At 42.0% G+C, this 27,221-nt stretch overlaps 1 protein-coding gene across 4 annotated transcripts in view; it reads right to left on the reverse strand.

Moving 5' to 3' along the window:
* hivep3a (HIVEP zinc finger 3a) overlaps window positions 1-25,253 on the reverse strand; it is a 51,521-nt gene extending 26,268 nt beyond the window's left edge. For 2 of the 4 annotated variants that reach the window (XM_044016936.1, XM_044016938.1), the window contains exons 1-2: window positions 24,492-25,248; window positions 9,120-9,178 (exon numbers count right to left, since the gene is read on the reverse strand). The gene's annotated coding sequence lies outside the window, so the exon portion shown is untranslated. Of the gene's footprint in view, window positions 1-9,119; window positions 9,179-11,003; window positions 11,066-24,491 lie in introns of all 4 variants that reach the window. The other 2 variants (XM_044016937.1, XM_044016939.1) reach the window with 2 other exon arrangements.
* Between the last annotated feature and the right edge of the window lie 1,968 nt (window positions 25,254-27,221).

Genomic DNA, 27,221 nt, shown 5'->3' on the forward strand with positions numbered 1-27,221 from the left:
ACAAGTGAATAAAACCATTGATTGAGTTACTATTCTTAATTGTCTATTTTGAGTAGTAATCAATCAATGTCTGCCTGAACTCTAAATGCATACATGTATGTCACTCCTAAAGACTTTCCCTTTCCTTTTAAAGAGAAAACCAATGTTCTATAAACATGATAGAGAGAATTATAACCATGTACTTTTGTCTTCCTATTCCTCGAAGTTTTTTGCTGAGTGATATCGAAATGATAGAACATTTTTTATTTCAAATCATTTAGGGTAGCATAAGAAAAACATTCATCTTTCTCAATTAGAAGTTAATGAAATTACATTTTGCCAAACATTTTAAACATGTATGTAACTTATTTTAGTTTCTGTTTATATAAATGTGTTAAAAAAATATTAAAAGTGAATGTTGTCTGTGAAGGTTCTCTGTCATCAAACTAAGCAAGCCTTGATTGTTAACAAATGTATGCCTCTTATTTTTCATTTGTGTTGTTCCTTTGTTTCTTTGAGTCATTCATTGCACTGTATATGACTTTGTGTTATATGCTGACTTTTATTTGGTCAGAAAAGAGAAAGAGTGATCAGTGTTTATGATAATCGTTGTGGTATTGGCGGTTTTATTCATCTTTTCACCTGTTTTTGATTAGTCTTACTCTTTAACAGTCGAACCAGGAACAAATAAGTTCGAGCTAAAGATATACACGATATACACAGCATCAGTTACATTTCATTAAGAAGGTACAATGGTTACATATCCCTGTCAAATCATCGTCATCATCATCATCATCATCAATCAAAGACATTGTTACTATTTCACTCATTCTCAGTTTAAAATCACCTTTAATCACATCTTGAGTCACTCTCTCAAGTCCAAGTCTGAAACCTTGTGATGGACTCAGATTTGACCTTGAGCAGTCACATCAAATCAATCACCAAAACAGCCTTCTATCAGCTGAAGAACATATCCAGAGTGAAGGGTTTTATGTCTCAAACAGACCAGGAGAAGTTGATTCATGCATTATTATTTTTATTTCTGAATTATTTTTATTTTTATTTCTAAATTGTTTTTATTCAAGTGTTTTTATTTCTAATGTGTTTTATTTCTATTTCTCCAATTGTTACTGTTAAATGTCTGTTTCATGTAAAGCACATTGAGTTCCTTTGTGTATATAAATAAAGCTGCCTTGCCTTTAATATAAAACAACCATTAAACGCATTACTCAGCAATTCCATATCAAGTCGTTCTCGACTGAAACAACTTCAGGCTGTAACGGTTTAACGTTTGTCCTGAAAGTGGCCATAATGCAACAGTTAAAACCTCAATTCCACTTCTGTAGATCAGGTAGCTGATGATGATTAGTGACTGATGATACAGTGACTACTGTATGTGTTCATACAAACACTTGGATCATAAGCCCATGTTAATGACTCAGAAGATAACTTTAAAGCTAAGTGGATGATATTCATTCATTAACAGAGATGGTAAATACCTAAAATGGCAAAGCCAAATTCACTGGCGGAATTCATACTCAGCAACTCAGCAGACATTTTGAAGAAAGCTCCTAGTGTTTTTGGGTTTTTGTGCCAACATACTGAAGGCAGCCCACGCAATGACCAGCTGCTTTCTACACCGACATTCTGGTGGAAGACAGTAGAGTTGCTGGATTACATCCATGATAACAGGTTGATAAACATTGTGAATGCAGTACACATGACTGTCCTACAGGGATATAAAGCTAATACACTTCTGCATAAACCAGGAGGCAGGGATACAATGTCACAGCCTTAAAGTGGACATATTATACCCTATTTCCCCCATTAAAATAGTTCCCTGGTGTCCTAATGAACATGTCAGTGACATGCTTTGGTCAAAATACCATAAGGATGAAGCATCATAGTAGTTCAATAACCCTGCTAAACCCGCCCCTTTCAGAACGCTCGGTTTTTGGGCATGGTCCCTTTATATGCAAATGAGACACAGGCAAACACACACTCACTTCTTCCAGGGGGTTTCTGATTTGTCCTCTTTACAGCGCTTTACAGCTCTATTCGTCTCCCCCTCCCTCCACTAGTTCTCTGACAATGTCAACATGTCAGCATGTGCAGAAAACAGCGAGAGTGCCGTCACAGGAAGAGACGTCCTACATAAGGATCGAGCCGAACACTGTCCAACTGTAAATCAGTTAAGAACACTTAGGAACAGAACCACTGATCGCCACCACTGATCGCCAGCGGTGCGTGGCGAGCTGAATAAACTGCCGCTGTATGTTACTGTATCAGACCGGTGACTGTGCTCCGGAGACCTCGCCACCGCTGATCGCCACCGCTGACCAGATCCGGTGCTCCGGCGAGCTGGTGATCAGCGGTGGCGATCAGCGGTGCTGTCCCTAAGTATCCATGTGTCGGAGGTCTGTTCCTGTGACGGCACTCACACATACAACGACAGTTTAGGCAGCTCGCTGCTCGCTTATCGCTGTGCTGTCCCTATGCCTCTAACTGATTTTCACAGAGGGTGCAGCACCGCTGATCGCCACCGCTGATTGTCAGTGGCGAGCTGCATGAACTACTGCTGTATGTAACTGTATCAGACTGAGTGTGTGCTCCGGTCATGGAGGACGTAGTGAACAAATATGTTTAATTAGGACGTGTCAGAATGGTCAGTTATGACCTCTATGTGACCTTTTCTTAACAATGTGTGTGTTTGTACGTCGCTGACTAAATACGGCGACCGCTGGCCGCAGTCTGATGTGAAGTGGTGCGAACACACAAACACACGTTTGCTGACTTTATCCAGCACATTAGCTTCATATATAAAATCCTCTGTAAAACACTGTGCTCCACTGTGCAGCCACCAACAGCACACTTGTCCCTCCGCGTTGACATAATACCTTCATCCCTCGCCTGCACTCTCGCAGGGACAAGGTGGAGCTAAGGTGGAGCTAAGGTGGAGCTCTCCAAGTAAACTTACTGGTGGGGCGGTAACATTGGCGGTGAAATGCGCATGCTGCCGCCATAAGCGCAGGGAATTCAACATCAAGTGTTTTATCGCCTATACTTACACTAAGGGGGACCACGAAAACATGACTGAGTATTCTTTTTCCACACTTTGGCGACTGGTAGGGCCTCCAGAGTCCCAAATATAAGTATTGAAATGGTTAAAAAATTGATTTTGCATAATATGTCCCCTTTAAATCTCTTGCAGTGAGAGACAGGTATAATGTAACTGGACTTGTAGAGCTCTTGCAGGAGAATGAGAGACTGCAGAGCGTGAAATGCAGCCACAAATCCTGAATGAGGGTGACAGTGACAGAGTGAGACATGTTTCAGATGAAGCACTTTAAAAAAACATGTGATTTTTTTTAAATCATGCAACGATTCAGTTCATTTACACTCGCATGTGTCAGACTTGTTCCAGGGTGAAGTAAGGAGTGTTCATTTACACCTGTCACAGTGAGAAAATGAACCGAGCAGCCTTTCCTTCTCCCTGAGTGAACCGTGACACACTGAGCTAAAAAGCACTGGTTGTCAGTCCTACTGCAAATTAATAAGAATTTGAATGTTTACTGTATCAACCAAAGCTCCAGGGAACTGAGTGCAGTCTGATGAATGTGAGTCAGCATTGATTTGGGCAGAAAAGTGACAGTGACCCTTTTTTTGTTTGTTTTTTTAAATGTAGTTGTATTTGTTAATGACATGCAAGTGTTTCACTTCAGGTTCTATCCAAATGGAATCATTTTCTTTTAGTGAAGAAAGCCAGGGCGTCGATGGAAATAAAACAAAAGTAAAAATAAAGTGAAACAAACACTTTCACAAGAAGAGGAAGACGCAGTAGTGTACCGTGGGCCTTCAGTAAAAAAAAACACACAACCACATACAAAACACACTATTATGCACTATATTCATAACAACCATAATGCACACGCACACCACTGCGCATCTAAAGGCTACTGCATCATTACCACCACATCTTCCGTTATGTCACTCAGCAACCGTGCAGCTACGCGGGGAACACGTCACTATTTATGATCAACACTTTTGTCCTCACCACTTGTAAAACATGTTAGAAATTCAACATTAACACTCCAACTACCGTAAATGATGAACCTCTTGGGTGTAGGTCTTCCTCTTGAAATCATTTCCTTCTTTTCTCCAAACAAAGGAGATCAGAGACATGATGGATCAGTGGTGTTAATGCAGTGATCACAGTTTACGTCAAAACCTGCCAAAGGTTCAAAAGTGGTTGATGACATCACTGGGGGCTCGCGCCAGACTGTCACTATGATATCACATTTTGATTGGCTGACGACACACGTCAGTCAAAGTTAGAACCAAATAGGAAAGGCCAGCAATACGACTTGAGCAGGTCCACGGAGCTATGATGCGTTTAATGACATCCAGGAAAATCCAGCTCAGCTTCACAAAAATAACCATATTCTTTCTGGAATATAATCATAACATACTGAAAAAGTAATTGAATTCAGACACGTTCAGACACACACTCATTTGATTATTAAAACCAACAGGCCCTGCTGGCCCTGACAGCCCACCACTGGGAAGATGACACAACACGAGGAAGACGACAAAGATAGCGAAAGCAAATTCAAGAGCAAGACAGAGGTGGGACTATGACATCATCATTTTCCCAATAATGTAGATGAAAAGTGGAGATTTTTATTTTATTTTTTAATCAGCTAAAACTCATTCTCGTGTGAAAAGCCCCTGAATGTTTTTAACCAAATTCTTCAAAAAATGTGTTCATATTAGGATGAACATTAGTATTTCATTATTTGCTAACCCTAACCCATTTTATAAAAACAAATACTTCTACTGATGACCTCATAGTGCATTTTTTATCACAAGGCGGCAACAGCAGCAAGAATTCAGTCAGTGGACTTCATGTGTGTTTGAAGTTCGTTGAATGCGTCTCGAAGCTCAACACGCTGTAGATCTAACAACAGTGAAGACATTTACCAGGATCTTTGAATGCATCTCATGAGCTGCTTCTGTAAGCTCAACACACTGTGAATAATAAAAAAATATATATTGATATACTGTATGAATGAATGAATGAAGGTGCTCTAAAGTAAACAGTCCCTGCCAGGGCTAATGTCGATCCACATTCAGTACATAGACTTTATGTACTTTGTTACTATGTTATGAAGAAATAGAGAAATCCTGCTCTTTAACTTTTCATGGATATTTCTTCAATTACACAGACATTGTGATGTATCGTGATTAGAGTTGCACAGGAGGCTTAACCAGTCTGCCATAACGGTTACGCCACCCCACGTCCGAAACCACAGGGGGGCGACAGGCAGGAGAGACACTGACCACAACAGGGTCCAACGTAGGACACACAGCTGGAGAAGACACAACAGGGGCCTTGGAAGGGGGGTGCCCCGACGGGGAACCCGGGCCGGTAACACCTCTTCACCAGCCACGAAATGAGCCGGCTTGAGTCTATCCAACGAAACACGCTCTCGACACCCGCCCATATCCAGCACGAACCTTTTAGAGCCCGCCTCCAGCACCCTAAACGGGCCATCGTAAGGAGGCTGGAGGGGCGACCAGTGAGCGTCATGCCGCACAAAAACAAAACGGGCCGTCCCGAGCTCAGCAGGCACAAATGACCGAGGAGAAAAGTGGTGAACACTGGAGCAAAAGCGGCATCAGACGGAGGACACGCAACAGGAAAGGAACGGGGGGCCGAGCTCGCAGGCAAAAACTCCCCTGGAACACGGAGCGGCTGTCCGAGGACCAACTCTGCGGGTGAAGCATCCAGGTCCTCCTTAGGAGCTGAGCGCAACCCAAGCATCACCCAAGGCAAACAATCCACCCAGTTAGCATCAGAGAGTGCAGCACGCAACGACGCCTTAAGCGACCGGTGAAACACAAGCCGTTAGCCTGAGGATGGTACGCGGTAGTACGGTGAACCTGTGTCCCCAGAGACTTTGCCAGTGCGGTCACCAGGCTGATCGGCAGCCATAGCGGAAAAATCAACCCCAAGATGCACAGGACACACCAGCACCCGCGACAGGCAATCCGGAACAGGGTTCGCTTTACCCGCCACATGCTGAATGTCCGACGTGAACTCGCCTTCTTCAGCCTCAGTCCTCTGCGCGCACGGGAACCTGATGATAACCACACACCAGATCCACCTTAGAGAAAATCGTCATTCCCGCCAGGCGGACTGAAAAATCCTGAATGTGCGGAATGGGATAACGGTCATCGTCAAGTATCTTGACATGGTCAAGTATCTCTATCTTGTGCGCACCAGAAAGTATTGCATGCACGCGTGACGTCCCCGAACGCAGTTTTAAGATCATTTTAGGGGAGAAATGAGTCATTTAGAATTCAAAAATGTGGTTTGTGTAATGAGATATGATGTATTTATAGGTTGGCAGCGACGGTATCGGAGGTGATCAGCTCCGCCTCAGCAAACGCTCGCTGCGTACAGTGCCCGGCGCAGAGCAGCGTTACCTCGGCCTGTACTGATGAAATGATCCGCTGGCTCAGACATCGCTGTCATTGGATTAAGCCTCATCACAGAGTGTTGATAAATGAACAATAAATAAATAATAACAAATACTTTTAATAAATGCGTATATATATATATTATTTTCTCATTTTAAATATTTAACTGAATTTATTAATTTATTTTTATAGAAATATAGAGTACTGTTAGGTTGTGTGTTCTCATGTATTATTATTCTGTGCTTTTATTTTGAAGTTGTATGTTCAGTGAAGGTCACCTGAGCCTCTTGGGCCAATGCCAATGGTGTTGACTTTTCCCTCCTAAAATGGCAGAAGAGATAGAAAGCATGTGGAAAATAGATATATTACAGCAGTGCAGTGTATGTATGTGTTGGTCCACAGGAGGATTGTGTGTGTGTGTGTGTGTGCTCACAAGATACTTTCTTTTACTTACTTCAACGAGAAACCTTTATTTATTTTTTTCCAATGTCCTTTTAGGGGCTCCGTATTTAAACAATATTTGAAGTTTTTTATTTTATTGTCAGTGTTTGCGCTCAGGTTTTTTATGCCCTAAACAAGCTGAAGGACGTCCCCCTTCATCAACTGCGTAGTGTGTTTCCCACAGTGCAGCACACATGACACATGGACACTAGCACTGACACAAGGTAAACAGATTTCAAGTGAATCAAATCTATGCATGTTTAAGTCTTTTATATCAGAAGAATTTATATTTGTTTTATTCCAACAGGAAACTAAACCTCAGAACCTCAAACAACCACATTTAAAAAGCACTTTAACTGTCCGTTTAAATTTGAAAACGAAAACTAACATATGGGGTGTGGGGTTAGTAAGAAATGACCTCACACACTCCATGGTGCTAACCTGCTGGATGACTTAACCACAGAAGGACATCCTTTCCAAAAACCACAGGCCTTTATCTCAGTGAATATTTTGACATTCTTCTTCTTCTTCTTCTTCTTCTTCTTCTTCTTAAGTGTTGCAGTAAGCCATGCCAGCAGCTGAATATGTGTAATAGAAGGCCAACATTACTTCAACATGTGAAGTAATGTTTTTTATGCTTTTCCTGCTCATGGACATAAGACTTCAGCTAATAGAGAGAAAAAGGGTCTCAAACTCAAACAAATTCTGATTTTAGTCTCCTTTAAGATGACTTTTTTATTTTGTTTCTAATCCAATATCAGAAATTTGGTATTATTATTATCATTGTTATTATTATTTTTACATATGGCCCTAATCCACTCCCTGTAATTCTACCTAGTGCTGGGAACAATGTACTGCTGATATCAAATCAAAAAAAAGCTCAATCCAAATCCATACAAAGGTCACGGGAGAATCTGTGATGACATCACATCCACTTTTCCATGTTTGTCTGAAAAATCTACAGTTGTTGTTTATAATGCATGTCTGCAGACACCAAGGAAAAGCATCCACTCTCCTTGTTTGTTTCATGAAATATTAAGATCATGTGCCTGTTTTGGACGTCTCATTATTTTATCTTAATTATGAACCAGGTCACACGCACACAAAATGATGGCCAATCCATGAGGAAGAGAGTGAAAACAGTGGGAACACTAGGTTCTAACAGTAAGACAGTGTGTCAGGTTTGAAATGCTGCCTCTTCACAAGCCACACACAAAGGATATTGTATAAATGGCTTTTTAAAAATCTTGTGAATTTCCTACTCTCACACAAATGGGCACCCAGTGGTGGTTCCCATGGTAACGGCCCAAAACCATGTGGTGGCAGATGGAAGGAGAGCTTGAAGGCTAAATTTATCTTCCAGCATCCTCACCAACTACAGAGGGAGAGAGTGAGACAGGCGGAGATGCCTCCCTCCACCAAGCTCAATCTTTTTTCTAGAGAGCAACTGAACACGTCTGAAAAGGAAAATCAATACTGTGGTTGTCTTGAATTTGTACAAAGATATTCATCCATTCTACGAGAGAGAAACGGCTCCATTATTCTTTTCCCGCCAAGCTGAACGATTACAGACTGCAGAGATTTATGTGTAAAAATGTGTAACGACCAGGAATAAAACTCAAATGAAGTTCCTATGGAAAGGATGAAGTCAAGTCTTAGACAAGAAGGCTGTATAACATACTGTATAACATGTAACATGTAACTTGTTATGTTTCCACTGCAGCAGCCTCTGACGACAGTGAGGAGACTCATCCTGCAGTCATGCATGCACAGACATTCCTCGTGTGCGTGTGCGTGTGCGTGTGCGTGTGCGTGTGCGTGTGCGTGCGTGTGTGTGTGCAGAGCTTCACAGTCCTCAGGAGAACATGCCTAGCATAGAAGGTTGCATACACAACACAGGGAGCTCATTCACTCACTGCCTAAGCTGCAAGCGTTTACACACGATATGTGCGCTCCCTTTTTGACATTCATTCATTCTCTCACTCACTCACACACACACACACACACAAATACTCTACTTGTTTCAAATGTCTCCAATTCCACAAATAAATCTTTTTCCAGGACATTGATGGAGCTGCAGTTGACAACAAAGACCTGAATGGAGAATCCCACCAGCTGTCACTTTAACCTCTCCTCACACATCAATGCAAATGATGAAAGAAAGAAAGAAAGAAAGAAAGAAAGAAAGAAAGAAAGAAAGGCTGTTTGTTTTTTACCTAGTAGCAGGTGGTGTTGTCCTCTTGTAGTGAATGAGCGGGAACAGGCAGAGCAGGGACTGAGGGAGAGACAGAACGGATGAATGAGAGTGACGACGAGGACAGATTCTACTGGACTGACAAACAGGTAGTTGAGGATGTTAAGTGTATGAATGAGGAGGAGGCGACGACACTCTCTTTCAGGTCAAAGTGAAGTGGGAGTTCCTTATTTGGAAGTTGACGTCAGCTTGTGTTGCTTTTGGCAGCGTTCTCAGGCTGCACAGCTGGCAGAGGGGCAGGGTGTTTTAATTTGGCGGGGAGAGGGAGGAGAAGGGGTTACTCTTCAAACACAGTTTACCCATTCAGGTCTGATATTTTTTTCCAGCATGGAAAGGTGGAGAGATAGTGCTAGAAAACGAAAACCCTGGAAAATCTGAAAAACATATAAGAGGCAGAGGCGTTGGGTCTTTTAAGAGCAGCTCTGGAGAACGTCCACACACCGCAGTGCAAGTGGTCATGTTGTTGCCAGAGGTCCAGCCCCCACCACCCTGCTGCTGCTGCTATATACATATGCATATATATATATATATATATAGTTATATAGTTAAAAAGACTGATCTAAAATCTCAATATTTAACAGAGGAGTCTGGTGTTTAGTGACAGCACTGCCAAAACCCGGCGATCGTTAACCAAATCACAACCTGTTCACTTGCATTTCAGTTCAGTGACTGTGTGAGAAGGAGTCTGTGCTCTGGTCATGCTCAATCTTTTTCATTTACTGATTCCAACTGCTTTGCCCGTCACCAGTTTGTGTTTGTATGAAGCTGCGCATACAATAATCCACATTGAGGTGGTACTGAAGCAATGGAAAACAACGTGACCGATGCCAAACCGAGTAGAGCTGAGCAGAGCGAGAACTGTCAATGGAGGCTGGGGTCCACCACACCAGGTGAGAGCCCAGGTGTAGGCTGTTTGAATGCAGCACATCACAGCAGGGTGTTAAGATGCTGCCTGGGAAGCCACAACCAACCGGGTATGGCCTGCAGGTCCACACGTCAAGATGGAAGATGATAGTTGAGAATAACGGGGCTAAGATGGGACTGTGTGACTTCCAGATCCAGACAAACTGGATGGCTAATCAAATGGATATAGTGGTTGTCAATAAGCAGCAGAAGAGGGCAGTAGTGATAGATCATCAGAACATCAAGAAGGAAAGCTGTCACGTCAAGACACATGTTCTTTACTTCTATTACATTATAGGTCCTTGCTGTCTTGCTGCAGGATGAGCATCCAAACAACCACTCCATTCTTCTTCATTACTTTCTTACTAGTCTACACTATTACTGAGGGATGGGCATTTGTAACAAAAAGAAGCTATTTAAACATTCAATGGTATTATCTTGCCAATATTCTTAGTTCCAGCGCATGAGAAGTAGTGAGAATAATGCAGGGTTCACAGTAGGGCTGTACAGTATACCAGGATTTAATAGGTACCACAGTACTACAATATTCAAAAGTGTTACATTACACTGCATTTAGGGAGAAAACTGTGTTCTTTCTCTCTAATGACAATGCCTGTCTGTGCCATAGACGATCTTTGTCACGCAGCAGCAGCAGCAGCAGCAGCAGCGTCTCCACTGCTGACATGCAAACAGCCATTCTGCAATTACACTGAGCTTTGACTTATAAGTGAGTATGAGACACACACACACACACACACACACACACATTGTATTTTCTATATGAAAAAGTATTTAAATATCAAAATTCATATTGGTGCCAGCATTGAAACAACAATGTTGGGACAACACTAGTCCCCATTCATGGGGAGTGTTTGAGGTCAGCTGCTGCAATTTCACAAACTTTTCATAAGCTTTTTTTAATGGTGATAAAAATATCACTTACTGCACAAAATGATGATGTAATGGGAGAAAGGACCAGCTCTTTCACAGCAGAAACACTGTTTGCTGAAAATAAAGGTGATTATTGCTTTCAACATATCGTGGTTTGTTGTCATATTTATTGAGGACGACATGAAGACTTTCAGCCTTTCAGACAGAGCTGCCAGTGTTGAGCTCTGTGCAGCTGGAGCTTCTCTCTGTGTCTTTTTCACACTGTGAAAATCACACAAACGTATGTTTGAACAGGATTATTTCTTTTTTTAAGAATGCAGCATGTGAATAAAAAATGATGTCCTATTTTTAAAACATGCAGAAGCAGTAAACCTCCCTCATTCCAGATGATCCACCATTTTAATTAAAAGATGGTGTATACATCTAAAGCTGACATAAACACTATAAAGAGTGGATCTTTGAAAATAGAAAACACACCATTCAAATTGTACTTGTATGGTTTTTGGTTGTCTGACTTAATAATCACAAACAAAAGATTCTACCTAAACCATATCATTTATTATTCTAAGTATACTGTACACATATGTGTATATATATATGTACAGTATATGTGTATATATTACTACTCAATTAAATTTGAAACGATCTTTCTCACGCAGCAGCAGCATCAGCAGCATCAGCATCATCATCATCAGCAGCAGCAGCATCAGCAGCATCAGCAGCAGCAGCAGCAGCATCAGCATCATCATCATCAGCAGCAGCAGCATCAGCATCATCAGCATCAGCATCATCATCATCAGCAGCATCAGCAGCATCAGCAGCAGCAGCATACCAACTCATGAACAAGTACAGACACAAAGAGCCGTAGAATGACACCATTGTGTGAGCAAAAAAGAAAAGAAAAGCTAAATCTAGTGAAAATGAGCACTTGTCGGCTACATGTGTGCATGCACATCTAAATCAGGCTGTTAGTGGGCGTTGGTGGTTTCAGGAGTGTGGGTTTGGGTCAGGCCGCTGTCTGAAACTGTGACACTGTTTGCATACACACATCACACTGCAGAAGGCTACACCTCCAATCAAAAGCTTCAATCTTTTACGTCTGTGTAAGTCAATATTTCTGGACTTCAACAAAAGATTCTCAGAGACAAAAAGCAAACAAGGGAGATTTATTCGACCTGATGTACAAAACTGAGAACATGGAATTCATTCACGAGTAATATTAGTTCTACGGCAGCAGCTGTTTCACACTCATTTATCACGACTAAGTCTGGACTAAATTCAGGATTTAGTCCAGACTATTACAGCCTTAGGAATGACTAGCTAGTATGCAGCTATAGTTTACTCATTTCACTTGCAGCCCCATTGATTCATAGTCATTTGCAAGTGGGTAGCAGACTGTCAGACTCTCTGTTACCATGAGAGAAGATGATGCCGAAATCTTTCTGTGCAGTGGTTCTGATATGACATCTCAGTATTGGCTCTGTTACTCTTTTATATATCTTACTACATCTGAAGGGGAAGTGATCTTCTACTTCTCACTTGATTTAGAACGTCAATAAACATTTGTCTCAATCATTACTTTCAGGTCTTCATCAACAGAACATGATGTCAACTTTGTAATGTAGAGGAAAACACTGCACGCGAGTGGACATCAAGTGATCAACAGCATCATACAACTTTTCAAAAAGAGGTACACAGTAAATCTTGTTTTATTTTATAAATGACTAAACAGACTTTACTTTAAATGTAACTTCTCATTTCCTGAAAGAAGGACATTTTCTTTTAATAAAAAATATTATCACAGAATAAGCTACTACAAACAAAGCTTGGTGTTGAGTGTGAAGGTTCTCAAATAATATTAATTAAATAATAATAACAACAACAACAATAATAATAATAAAATTAAACAATACTGTAACATTTTCAATGGTAACAGCGTGTTACTCACATACTCAGTCATCATGTTTGATGTATCACCAGTGGCAAAGACTATTACTGCAGTTCACTGGGAAACCGTACGTGTCCATTCAGCGTAACAATGTGGCTCTTATCATTAAAAATAACAATGGGCAACATTTATGCACCTCATGAAGATACACCACAGTTTGTCTCTCACTTTACAACAAGCCTCAATATAAAAGTAGACAGATCGTATCCTGAAAGAATCACAGAACATGGCACTGGTCTGACGTTCTAAAAAAACAGAGGCCTGATTGTTGGCAAACGAGGAAGCCATCTGATACCCCACTGCCAAAGCTATTCTCACATTGATTACTTCTTAGTCAGCAACTCTATCATATCTCAAATTACCAACTCAGAAATGCATCCAATAATCATTGGACAGATTCAGCTTCAATCTGGCTCGGGAAAACACCCCAACTCTCTCAACACTAGATAGCACATACAGATCTCAGCAACTTCCTTACCAGAGAGTGAACAGCTGAATAACTACGGGGGAAATGTCGTTTCATCGTCCATAACAACAAGAACTGGAAAATCAACTCAAACTCAACACTAAGCACAAAACAAACCAGAACTGATGTACAAAAAAATATCATACAGCTGCAAATGTCTATGCAATAGACAAGAATGATTGATTTTGCGTACAATCCTCCTAATTTGTAGCAAATTGAAGACAAAAATCACTTATCACAGCGCTTCAAGACACAGGGAACCCTCGAGAGATAAACTCAATTATAAGTGAACAGTATAAGAAACTATACAGCTCTTATACTATAATTGAGTGCATTTTGAATACCACCCACATTGACCTTTTTCTCGATAACATTGAATTGTTATGCACCAAAAACCCATATCATCGGAAGAAGTCAACCCTGCCCAACCATAAATCACCGTCTCTAATGACTTTCCAATAGAATTGTGGAAGCAGAACTGGCAACTCGTTTCTGCTCTTTTCATTTGACATGCGAGTCAGTCATGTCAAATAATCCTGTAACCTGAGCTCCGGCTACGGACCAACAAGTCTGATCAACTGTGACCTCGCTCATCAGCCTTCTCCTGAGAAACAACACTAACACCATCGTCACAAAGTTAACTGCTCATATCTTTCCAATCAAAACCTTCAAGTTTTGAAGATTTGTTCAATCAATGGACGAAAACTCTAGACAACTTTCCACGTGCATTTGTCTTCATCGATACTCGTCTCTCTCAACATTTCATACAGCAGTGGAGACAAGGGTCTTCACACTGTCCACTGCTGCTGCCACATTCAGTCAACATTCACATTATCCACATCCACATTACAGGCACACAAATGGCTCATTTTTACCATGACATGAGTTCATATGCAGATGATATCCTGTTATATATATACGGAGACCCTGCATCTTTCACTTATCAATAACCTTAAACTTCAAAATATTAGAAAGAAATAATAATGTACAAGTATCCACTAAACTATGGAGGACGGAAAGTGCCAAAATTAAATCAATAAATAGACACTGTCACGATCCCACTCTCCTCCACCACTATTATCCTTATTCGTTATTTTCCTCTCTCTCTCTCTCTCTCTCTCTCTGCAGGAGGCGTGGCTGACCTACTTCCACTGATGACACTGGTGATCAGCAACACCTGCGGCAGCTCACCCTCACCTGCTCCTAATGAGCAATCAGGAGGCTTCTTAAGCCTTTGCCGTCTCAGTCACCAGCGTCAGATTGTTTTTGCCCGACCAGTGGTAACGCCTACGACCTCTACTGTGATTTCTGAAACTCTGACTCCTGGAATACTTAATACCGGTGTTTGTTCCGCTTCGGGTCGCCACGTCTCCTGCTTCCCCGAGAGCTGTGGATTCACTACAACACATCTCGGCCGTTGGAACCTCCCCTGTCTCGATTCACCAGTGTGAGTCTGTTCCTGCCAGCATTCCCCCACTCACTGACTCTCACCCTGGGCTCTCGCCATCTCCCGGCACAGCTGCATCGGCAGTAAACCTTGTTAAACCTGTCTCCGTCTCCTCTGCATTGTCGGGTCCTCTTTGTGGTCAAACAGACACACCATTAAATAATTAATTAAATGTGTCATTAATGAATTATTTGATGGTGTATTTATTGATTTCATTTAAAAACTAACTATAGTATATATTTGTTCATAGAATGAATTAAAATGAATTCATGTTGTTGCTCATACATTATTTCCGCCACAATCGGAACCTCTAACCCCCGACTCTCAATTAAATCACCATAGTGTGCACAAGCTTTTGTGTTCATGCCCCGGTGCATATGTTGTCTTCTCCGTATCATAATGTCAAAGGTCCACGTGGTTTAACTGTAGACCAGGTCCGCGTGGTTTAACTGTAGACCAGGTCCGCGTGGTTTAACTGTAGACCAGGTTGGTTTAACTGTAGACCAGGGTTTCGGCGTGGGTTTTAACTGTAGACCGGAGTGGGTTTAACTGTAGACCGGCGTCGTGGTTTAACTGACCAGCGGCGTGGTTTAACTGGTTTAACTGACCAGGTGTGGTTTAACTGTAGACCAGGCGTGGTTTAACTGTAGACCAGGTCGATGGTTTAACTGTAGACCAGGTAGTGACCAGGTCCGTTTTAACTGTAGACCAGGTCGCGTGGTTTAACTGTAGACCAGTAACTGTAGACCGGGTCGTGGTTTAACTGTAGGTGGTTTTAACTGTAGACCAGGTCCGCTGTAGACCAGTGGTTTAACTGTAGACCAGGTCCGCGTGGTTTAACTGTAGACCAGGTCGGCGTGGTTTAACTGTAGACCAGGTCGGCGTGGTTTAACTGTAGACCAGGTCGGCGTGGTTTAACTGTAGACCAGGTCCGCGTGGTTTAACTGTAGACCAGGTCCAACGCTGACTTAACAGAAACAACCATGGATGATTTTTCTGACATTAGCTTTAGTTCGATATTTACATTGATTGACATAAATGCATAAAACACCATTTAATGCCACAATAACAACGTTAATGTATGAATTGTTCAGTGACATCATTGTTAGCTTTGATCATGTCTGGAGAGACTGAACACAGCTGATGATGTCACAGTGTTGTTTCTGGAGTTTTGTACATAAATGAACAGCAGGTCTGTTTTGCTTTTTTTCCTTTTCACTTGAGTGTAAATGCAAATAATAATCTCCTTGAATGTCAAGGTGATGTAATGTGTGGAGAGAGCAGCCATATGTTCTCTTATTTCACCAACAGTCAGGGAGGAGGCAGTCTGCCAAAGTCTGCCTCCGCTCCTCCAATCTATACCTTCCACACACAGCGATGACGACAAGCTAGTGTTACACAGTAATATTTTGACAACAACTCCCGATGCAGAGCAGTGATTGAGACGTGGCGGTCTGAGGCACTCGGGTCTACCTGCAGGAAGCAGCTCTGTGTGAGCGCTGCAGTCAAAAGGCAAAAACCCAGTGAAATACACACCAAAAACCTCGACGCTGTGGTTTACGTCTGCACACATCAATCCCGTCGCTGCTCAGATAAATTGACCTCAACTTGCGATGACAATGCCAGCAGGAGTAACACAGAGTATGACACCGTGTGGTGTGGATGTCACTCCGGTCAGGTTCCTCACGCTCCAGGAGAGTTTAAGTGCATGTGTGTGCACCATGTTAGAGCGGCTACAATCAATACTTTTATATTAACAGCAGATCAAATCACTGGGTGTAATGTGAGAGAGCCGCTCTTAAAGTGACCCGCAGAGAATTACCAAAGAGCAACTCACCACCAGCTCATTCATGTGGTCACTTTGCTGTTTTGCTTCTACTTTTGCCGTTGTTGTCGAGTTAGCTCCACGCAGCCGCAGCCGCAGCCGCAGCAGCAATATTATTATTATCACGAGGGAAAAGGAGTTATTTAGTTTGTGTAGCTTGCATTTCCAACCCGGCGTATATAACCAAATTGTTTGAATCACTTGATTTACGAACAATAAAGGTGGACGAGATGACTTCAATAACACGGCCTGATGTACGCTGTAAAGACGTTTGTAGTTCCTGTTGTTGACATGAAACCACAGTCTCATACAGAACACATTATGTAATTCTATGGATAAACTTAAACGTAAATAAAACAACAAAATATGCTTAAAAAAAAGTCTGACATGAATGACATGAATCATGAATGTGGGTCCATTTTGTGGCTTTTCGGCACATGTTTGTGTTTGTTAGGTGATTTGTGAATGAGAGGTGCAGCTGGCGGGCCGTCTGCCCGACAGGCTGCTCTCTCCACGGGGGTCAAAGAAATAAGAGGGTCCTTCCACCTCACAGAGCAGCCCAAGCTGCGTCCATACGCTCGTCTCCAGGGTCACTGATGGCATCCAAGCCTGCAGCAGAAAGCTGCGGCACAGCCAACGACCTAACTAGTCACGGTGACTGAAAACATGACTCTGATTCCCACACACACACACACACACACACACGCTGCATGTAAACATGACTCCTAAGACCAAAAGACAGAGGGTCTAAGGACAGAGGAGCTAAGGACAGAGGAGCTAAGGTCAGTGGGTCTAAGGACAGAGGGTCTAAGGACAGAGGAGCTAAGGACAGAGGGTCTAAGGACAGAGGGTCTAAGGACATGTATGTCACTTGCTGCACAGACTGTAAAGCCCTTCAAGGCAAATTGTGTTTGTGATGTTGGTCTTTATAAATGAAATAGAAATAAATATGACAATATCCAAACTCAAACTGCCGATATGTTGTCTCATGTCACAATATAGATATAACACACGTATGTATATATATATATACATATATAATTATAATATATTGCCCAGCTCTGATACACACACACACAGGTGAGACGAGAGTTCATTTCCGCTCCAGTTGCTGGCAGAGAGGAAATTTGTTCACTTCCACTGAGGCTTTGACATTTGAGCTTGTGTCTCTGTGGCTGAGGGAAGTCCTTGTGATTGATGACTAGAGCTGTGTGTGTGTGTGTGTGTGTGTGTGTGTGTGTAACTCACATGTGAGTGCCGGTTACATGACACATCTTCACGTTTGGTGATGTATTGCAGTGAGAAGAGACGTGTTTATATTAGAGGATAATGCAAGTTCAGCATTATGTTGTGTAACTGCAGCAGGAAATGGTCATTTCCTTCTTCCTAATTAAAGTGCAGTGGGTGATTATAATTAATATTGTGATATCCTTCACTGGCTTCTGTAGAGCATGAGGATGACTGTATTAAGACTCGTTCATATTCACTGTTTCGTGGTTGGAGAACACCGTGTGCATTTTAAAGTCTGTTTACGGGATAGCTCAGGTCATTTGAAGTGTGGTTGGTCAGCGAGGTGATCAATCGATCAATCAATTAGACTTCATTTATTTAGCACTTTTCATACAAATAGAAATTGTAGCACAACATCCACACCCTCATAGACACTGCCATGGTCTCCCTGTGAGCAACAGACACGGAAGGATAGAAAACACTAATGAGACAAAACTGTCAGGAATCACTATCATCAATGAGGGGTCAAAAAGGGTCAAAAGGCAGGGGGCGCTGAAAGACACAATCTATAATAAGATTAAAGTTTGAAAAGAAAAGAAAAAAGACACATAATCCACTAGAAATGTGTCTCTAATTTGTTATAGATATGTAATAAACACAAACCACTCTCAGGGTAAAGGTAAAGAAAAAGGATCAAAAGGCACGTAAATAGAAAGCAGTGGTCGTGTCGTTTTAGTGAACCATAGATTTAACTTTTACTTTGTTATGAACAGAGTTATGAACAGAGTTATGAACAGAGTTATGAACAGTGTCCCACACGTTCTCCCTTGGTAAACACATTTTCACTCCCCTCCCGTCACATTCTCTGCTGAGAGCCTGGAGGACTGATCGCAGCAACATCACCTGCTACCATGGACACTGTAATAACTGACACTTGAGGGACAAAACAACCAGCTGTATGAACATCAAGGTTGTCCTCTCCAGCCTGACCGCCCTGCACTGCACGGTGGGACCAAAAAACAAAACATGTGACCGTGCACCGTCACACTGTGAGACCATGACGCATCCATGAAACACAGAGTCTCACTCTCAGAGAAAACAAGGAGATCTAATGAAATGCTGGTTGTTTGGTAACAAATGTAATCTGCGGGGATTAAGTGGTAAACAGACTCATTACAGACATTTAAATCACTGCGCAAAACTGCCTACACTTAATTGTCGGCTATTTCTTTTTACGTCCTTTGTTTTGTAAAGCGTCTTTGAGTGTCCAAAAAAGTGCTATATGAGTACGATGTATTATCATTATTATTATTACAGAGTCCGTTTTTTAGTATGAAAAAATACAGATTCATTTAACTGCATTGCAAAGCCTATTTATTATTATTATTATTATTATTATTATTAATAATAAGAATCATAATAATAACAACAACGCTTTCCTCAGGCTCCCCCCTCCTCCAGCTGATTAGACTGTACCTGCTCTGTGGGCGGAGTTTAGGGCAGTGACGAGCGCTGTCCTTTCAAACTTTCTGTATGGAGTCTGCATGTTCTCCTCGTGTGTGTGTGTGTGTGTGTGTGTGTGTGTGTGGGTTTTCTACAAAAACATGAACATTAGGTTCATTTCAGCCGCGTGGATGAAATGCCAATATGACAGAGTGAATGGTTGGTTCACCCTGTCAGCAGCTCCGCCTCTGTGACCCTCATGTGGAAGATAAAGTGGAAGTGGATTTTTGGAAATGGAAAATGGATGTTGGAAACTCATAATGAGAAGCTTGCTTGAAAGAATGCAGGTGTTTGCCTGTCGCTGCTGCTTTGGTGAAGCACTGACTCTCATTTATGTTCTAATAAAGCAAATGGAAAAGTTCTGACCCTCGCCAAAGAGAACGCAGTATTCCAGAACCACACTGAAGATTTAACATTGTACTTTGACTTCTTCTTCTGAATTCTGTATTAGTAGCTTGGCTGATGTGCACCCTCTGCTGACATAAAACTTAATTACACAGCATGTGAGGTCTGCAGAAGTGACATGCAAACAAAACGACAGCGATGATGAATCTTTTTAGAGCAGAATCATTAAGACACTTACAGAACAGCGCACCATCTTTCATAGCCTGGCGTCTTGCAGAGACATCAGCACAACCCCTGTCAAGGTTAATTTTTCTTCTCTTCAGACTTTAGGGAGGACCTGCAGCGCCACAGAAGACGCTACATGCACACTAAATAGTATGCATCACGACTTGGAGCGTTATAATGTCTGGAAATGGTGAGCTAGCCTTTAAATGCGTTTATAGTGGCAGTAAAACAGACTGATTTATGATGCAACGACGAATAGACTTGGTTTCACAAAGGCTGCGGTGAGCTATCAAAGAGTACATGAGGTCAATGTTTCCCTGACCGGCAATCCTACGCCTACAAATGACCGCCACTGCCTCTTCCTCATCATGGTTGAGTGATTGATGCGGGATCACAGCGTGGATTGTTATGTCTCCTGTGCACATCCTTCCCGAGGTAAAGGACAACGGCAGAGCAGAGAAAACCATCAAAACCACTGCAGACACAGACTCTAGCGTCTGTCCCCACCGAGGACACGACAACAACTATGCAGTGAGACAGCCAGACACACAGACAGGCACTGTCACAAATCATGTCCCTCTCTCGGGGTCACCACATGATCCACATGTTTGATTTATGCCACATATCCATCCCAATTAACTATGGAGGACCAAAAGGGACAATATTAAATAAATAAATACGCCACTAAATCATTCATTAAATGTGTCATTAAATACATTTAATTCATTAAAGACACATTTCATTATTTCATGGTCCGTGTTGCAGTGGATCATTCATTTATTATTATCTGTCAAACTGGCCCATCAGAGTCAGAGGGCGGGGCTAACGCTGATCGAGTTTGATTCATTGCTTTGGTCTGAAATGGCATGGCTGCCATGTATCGCAGCATAGCAGCAGAGAAAAGAAATATCAACCCGAAATAAATATTTATTATTATTATCCCCGAGCGCAGGTTTAAGATCATTTGAGGCATTTAGAATTCAAAAATGTGGTTTGTGTATTAAGATATGACGTATTATATATAGTTTGGCAGCGACGGTATCGGAGGCGATCAACTTCGCCTCAGCGGACGACGGAGAGCAGCGTTACCTCGGCCTGTCCTGATGAAATGATCCGCTGGGTCAGAGAAATGAGTCATTTAGAAGTCAAAATATAGTCAGAATTATATGACGGTATTTATTTCATTTGGGCACCCACGGGCAAATATATAAATCGGAGCATGTGCCTCCGATACCATCGCTGCCAAACTATATATAATACAATATATCTTAATACACAAACCACATTTTTGAATTCTAAATTGCATAGAAAGCGTCCGTGTACCAAAATGAAGCTGATCATTTAAATGAGTGTCTCGCACAGATTTTATAAGTGGACCCACTTTTTAAAGACGACAAACTATCGTGACCCAAATCGCGATATAAACTGTGACAAGAACTCATTTCTTTGCATAACATTGCAAATCATCTTCTGCCATTTGTGCAAAACCGTGTTACTTAAAATCGACACGACCTTAAAGGTTGGTCAAATTCAGCAACTTCCCAACACAGTGTTTGGGAACCCCTGATTTTAGTGTGGTTTTATGAGGTATAAACCCCCCCAAATTTGACCTGTTTTTATTATATGTTTTACATATATATATTTATTATATTATATACATATATGTATTAGCAACAGCAGCTAATGGGTCCACACGGTGGTGTAGTGGTTCGAGCCCCGGTTGGAACAAGGGCCTTTATGCATGGAGTTTGCATGTTCTCCCCGTGGGTGTGCGTGGGTTCTCTCCGGGTTCTCTCCGGGTTCTCTCCGGGTTCTCCGGCTTCCTCCCACAGTCCAAAAACATGCAATGTGGGGATTAGGTCAATTGGACACTCTAAATTGACCATAGGAGTGAGTGTGAGAGTGAATGGTTGTTTGTCTCTATCTGTGTGTGTGTGTGTGGCCCTGTGATGGACTGGCGAACTGTCCAGGGTCAGCTGAGATTGGCACAGCCCCCCCACCCCCCACCCCCCACCCCGCGACCCTCTGGTGGAGGATAAAAGCGGTAGATGATGACTGACAACAGCAGCTAATAACAGCGTTGTTTTGCATTTAAGAAGCTTCCGTAATAATGGATTCATCAAATAAGCTGACAACACTCTACAGCGTCGTCACGTGACTACGGTTGAAAATGAAACCCATGTTGGTTGGTGAGGTTTCTTCAGACACACTTTCAGTTGAAGATAACTCAAGATTGTGTTGTAAACCACTCACTCCCTGCACCAAAGTCCACAGAGCAAATCAAGGACTTGACTTGATCCACTGCTGAGCTCATTATGGTTTCTGAAATCCTTCAGCGACACAAACACGCAGCTCCTGTGTACGACAACCTTAGACTGAAGCAGGTGTAGATTTGATCGGTAAATGGTTCAAAGACGTGATCTGTCAGTACTCGTTACGACCACGCTTGACAAAACCTGAAGCTCGTGCACACAGACGCTTCATAATCACACACACACGATATCAATATGAAATAATGTGAGGCTAAATATGCTTTAAATATCACTGCAATGCATAAAAACAATCTACAAATGTCAAGGACACCACGGAAGTATAGATATAAACAGATGAAATGCCATTAAAGTCGTCTTTATTCCAGCACCCTTCACCACCAGACGCCGTCACTGTGAATATATGATCTAACAACGACTCGCAGCGAGGACACGCAGGAGAGGACGCTCTGTTGTTCTGTGAGTGTTTTGCAGCAGCAGCCACAGCTGTCCTCAGACGCCCTCTAATCCAGGACTGCAGATCTGCTCACTCACATCCTCACACACACACACACACACACACACACAGGTTCACACAGCTATCCTTTTCAGGACTCTGCATTGACGTCCATTCCTTTTCTGACAGCCTAGCCAATGCCTCACCACAAGTCAAACCTGAAACCTAAACTTGACCAGTTCCTCAGACTACTGGTCCTGACAAGGTCCGTTATTTATGCCAGAAAGGTCCTAAAGAGGTAACAAATACAAGAACACACAGACTTACAGTAGTTATCATTTGAAAAATAAAACTAATCAGAAATCCACTGTCGACCAAATCAACACAGCAATCCAGCTTTGGTTTAAGTGACATTACGAGCCATTAAATACACAAACAAACAAGGCATGATGTCATGTAGTGAGCAGCAGCAGCAGCAGCAGCAGCAGCAGCTTTCTGTTACACGTGTCCTGATAGAAAAATCTTCAAATATTTCAACCCTGAACACGCGCAGGCCTGCAGACACATGCATGGACTTACAATACAACAATATTTTCTGAATAACAAAGGTGCAGTTTTGCGTTGAGCTTTTAAATCACTTTTGGGAGACATGACACAGGGAAAACACACACTCATCATAATTATTAATGAAATATCTTCAGTATTGTGTGAGCTTGCAGAATTCAAAATGATAATAAATATAAAAAATGTCAGATGCTGCATGACGCTCACACATGAGCAACAAAAGCACCAGCACAAAACACTCTGCAGTGCTGGAGTGAAGCAGCTCCTCTTCATCATGACACCACACTGACACACACACACACACACACACACACTTACACCACAAAGCTAACAATAACAAACAATAACACAGCCTCCACTACACGGCTGCTTCTGCTCCACTATAGACTGCAAATGATATTTATTAAATAATGATTCTCATCTTTGAAGATGAATTCATTGATTCATTGATTCATTGATTCATTGATCAGTTGTCAAATACAAGTGTCAACTCCGACATTTCCGTTGTGTGTTGAGAAACGAGAAAAGTTATTTACTTCACTGTCATGGAGGAACATTAGAGGTCAAACAACGTCTGTGTGTTTGTTCTATGGCCGCTGCTGATCAAATATAGGATTTAATAATGATAACAAATCAAAGTTTATGTGTATTTGGGGCAAATGAAATACAACATTGGTACTGAGCAACACCACATGATTCTGAGAACAACACTGTGTAAAATGACATAAAAGGAAATTAGACGACGATTAAATAATAACTAGCAGATGCTGATGATCATAAAAACAACCAATACAAAAACAAATTGCATACGCACTTAAAGCCATTAAACAATTCTCAATCACTCCGTAATGTAACGTGTAATGAACTGTTGCACAGCCCGTGTTTGAGCCACAGTCCGTCTGCGTTCTGGTGGAACACGTTTTCTACACGAGACACGTTTGGTGCGTTTATTTTGAACCTTAATTCAACACATTTCCTGTGTCGTTCAATCCAAATGTGCGTAACTTGCCGCAGCTCGCCGCCTCCTCCCGCAGCACAGACAATGAATGAAGGAGCCAATTTAAGGAAAGGTCGAGCTCAGCGGCAGCGGCAGCGGCGCAGGTAACACACAAGCAGCAGCAGCAGCAGCAGCAGCAGCAGCAGCAGCAGCAGCAGCAGCAGCAGCAGCAGCAGCAGCAGCAGCAGCAGCAGTCCGTAAACACACCACACACACACACACACACACGGAACAGCATTTCCATCTGTGCTCTGCTTAGCTTCGTTAGCTTCATTTTAACTTACCCCTCTGCTCAAACCGCGTCTGGGAGGAAAACAAAACCCGTCTGTGGACAATAAAAATCGCCTCTGTCACAGTGAGACAGACAGGCCGATGCTCGCGTGTCCGTGGACGCGTCGGTGATGACAGAAGACAGCAGCTGTGGGCGGACGTTACCTGCAGGATGCTCAACTTCACTTCTCTGCGCTGCGGTCACCGCTTTACCAGCTACGTCAAGTCCGCACAGAGTTTCTCTCACGGACCGGAAATGCTCAAATGCGACTTTCACAATAAAAGCGGGGAAGCTAAAGGATATGGGATTTTGACTAAATAGCAGACGAGTTCAAACCTGAGAATGTGCAACTCGTGTCTTTGAGTCGTATTACTAACTTACATTTGGCGTCGACTGATTTTTTGACTGCAACTGTTTTCACGCTTGCTCTGTTTTAGAAGTTATAGGTTACATTTTAGACCGGAAACACGTTATTATTTACTTTTCGCTAGCTTGACAATGTCCTCGTCAGCACATACTGTTACTGAGCAATACGCTACTCATTTATACCCTCAGATATATTTCGGTTTAACATTTAAGATTCATATTTGAGATATAAGAACTGGTGATATTATGTTATTAAATTAGAAATAAAAAACAAATCTTAATGTAATGTATATTTGTCAGTCAAGGTGAGACTGAGATTGTACAAATGAAACCAGTGTTTAAAATGGTTAATAATCAGGTAATACGGTTTATACATAGAAAACACTTCTAAAACCCGTGAGTGCATTTTATTTCTGTGTATTTTGTTTGTGTTTGTGTTTTAAAAATATGAAATTCAACAACAAACACAGATTAATGAATAAAATAGATACATTCCCACAGAATGAATGTTCAGGACCAGACAGTCCTCCACCTCCTCAGAATCATGATATCATTTCATCATCATCATCATCATCATCATCATCATCATCATCATCATCATAAAGCGCTGCACTCAGTGATTATAATGATGTTATGCCACAGCAGCGTCACGCAAACACTGGTCTATTACTTTATTTACTTTATTACAGCTACGATATTTCATTTCTTACATGGATGCTCATATATAGCTATATATGAATATATTAGGTTTACTGTTATGGATCAGTGAGTAGATTGTGATCAAAATTGTGCCCATCACACCAATAATTCAGATTGATCTGCAAAAATAATATACAGCATATATATATATATGTTAACATGTCTTTGTAATGATTATGTCGTTTTTTACACCTTAGACGCAGAAACGTGATCTCATTCTCAATCATGTGTTTTCAGGAGAATTGATCATCAATTATTCAACAAACATTTGATTGAGTCATTTCTCAGTTTTAATACTGAGGTTTAATTCTGTAGAATACGTAAACCAGGAATAGAAAAGGTTAGGGCACAAACAATCAATCCATGGATTGATTATTAATCGATGACCTGTTTAAAAAGTAGTGTATGTCCTGATGTTATGTTTCTTTCCTTCATATAACAAAGTCATTTTAAACAAAAACATGAAGGTGCTGCCTGACACAGATAGTGTGTGTTCGCCTGTGATAACAAGTGCGTAGTTTAATGAAGACTTCAGGGGCTGCACTTTACAAGTGTGCTTTCTCACCTGCGTTGCCAGGTGTCTGAGCTCCGCTGGGAGGTTGCTGATGCTGCCGGCAGCTCCATGTTCGTTTTCACACATGTCAGGCTCTGATTGGACGACATCAGCTGTCAATCACACTGGTGTCCACTCTATTGAAGAAGACCTGAAACTGAGAGCGTAAAGTCGTCATAAATCCAGTGAGAAGTAGAAGCTCATTTTCATGTCGACCGTTGTTCAAACTTTACACGACAAATGACCACTTCCTGCTTGGACTCACAGTCACTAACTGAGACTGAAACCGCTGTGTCGGAGGCTTTTTGACGTCACCGGTCAGACACAAGGTCGTTCCACTGCACCAGCAAAGTTTCAGGTAGATTTAAAAGCAGACTGGGGTTTCAAGGTCAGGCTTTCATACCTTTCAAATTCAAGGACTTTTCAGGGCCAATTCTCTCAAATTCAAGGACCGAAAGTGCTAACACAGCTTAAGATGGGAGAGCAACTTTGCCCACTGTTATTGATTTGCAGCACGCTCTGCATCTGGACAAGTGATTGTCCCTGGGATCTTGGTCAGTCTTTGTAATGTGAGATCTTGGAAACTTCATTTCACAGGCTGACTCTCTCTCTCTCTCTTGTTACTTGCTCATTGTTCTGCATGGAATCTCATGTCGACGGTGGAGAGAGAGACAGTGGCCTGCGTCGGCCTGCGTCGGCCTGGTCTACTAGGGCATGAAACAGTAGGTGGTGTTAGTGTGGCAGATTATTTCCCTTCAAAACTGGACAATGTCCAGCAGAGACATCATCTCAACACTGGCAGAAACCAGACGTCTGCTCAGAGGTGATGACCATGAAAAGTGTTTGAGGACATCAAACAACAAAAACCCCGCCGTCAGTTCCTTGAAGGCTGCTCCACAGATGTGCTGAACAGTGCAGTTTCCATACCAAACTGTGATGGCGCCAGTGAGACACTTTCCACTGCACCTCGGTGGAAGTGACGGAGGATTTTGGATGACATGCCAAAGTTGCAGGACTAATTGTCAGCATCTCTGAAACAATGTGCACAGGTTGACTGAAGTGGTCCAATAGATGATGGTCTGTGTTCTGTGGGTCATGAAAGCTGTCACCATAGACACAAGGCTC

This window comes from Solea senegalensis, unplaced genomic scaffold (genome assembly GCF_019176455.1).
Source record: "Solea senegalensis isolate Sse05_10M unplaced genomic scaffold, IFAPA_SoseM_1 scf7180000014891, whole genome shotgun sequence".
Taxonomy (NCBI): domain Eukaryota; kingdom Metazoa; phylum Chordata; class Actinopteri; order Pleuronectiformes; family Soleidae; genus Solea; species Solea senegalensis.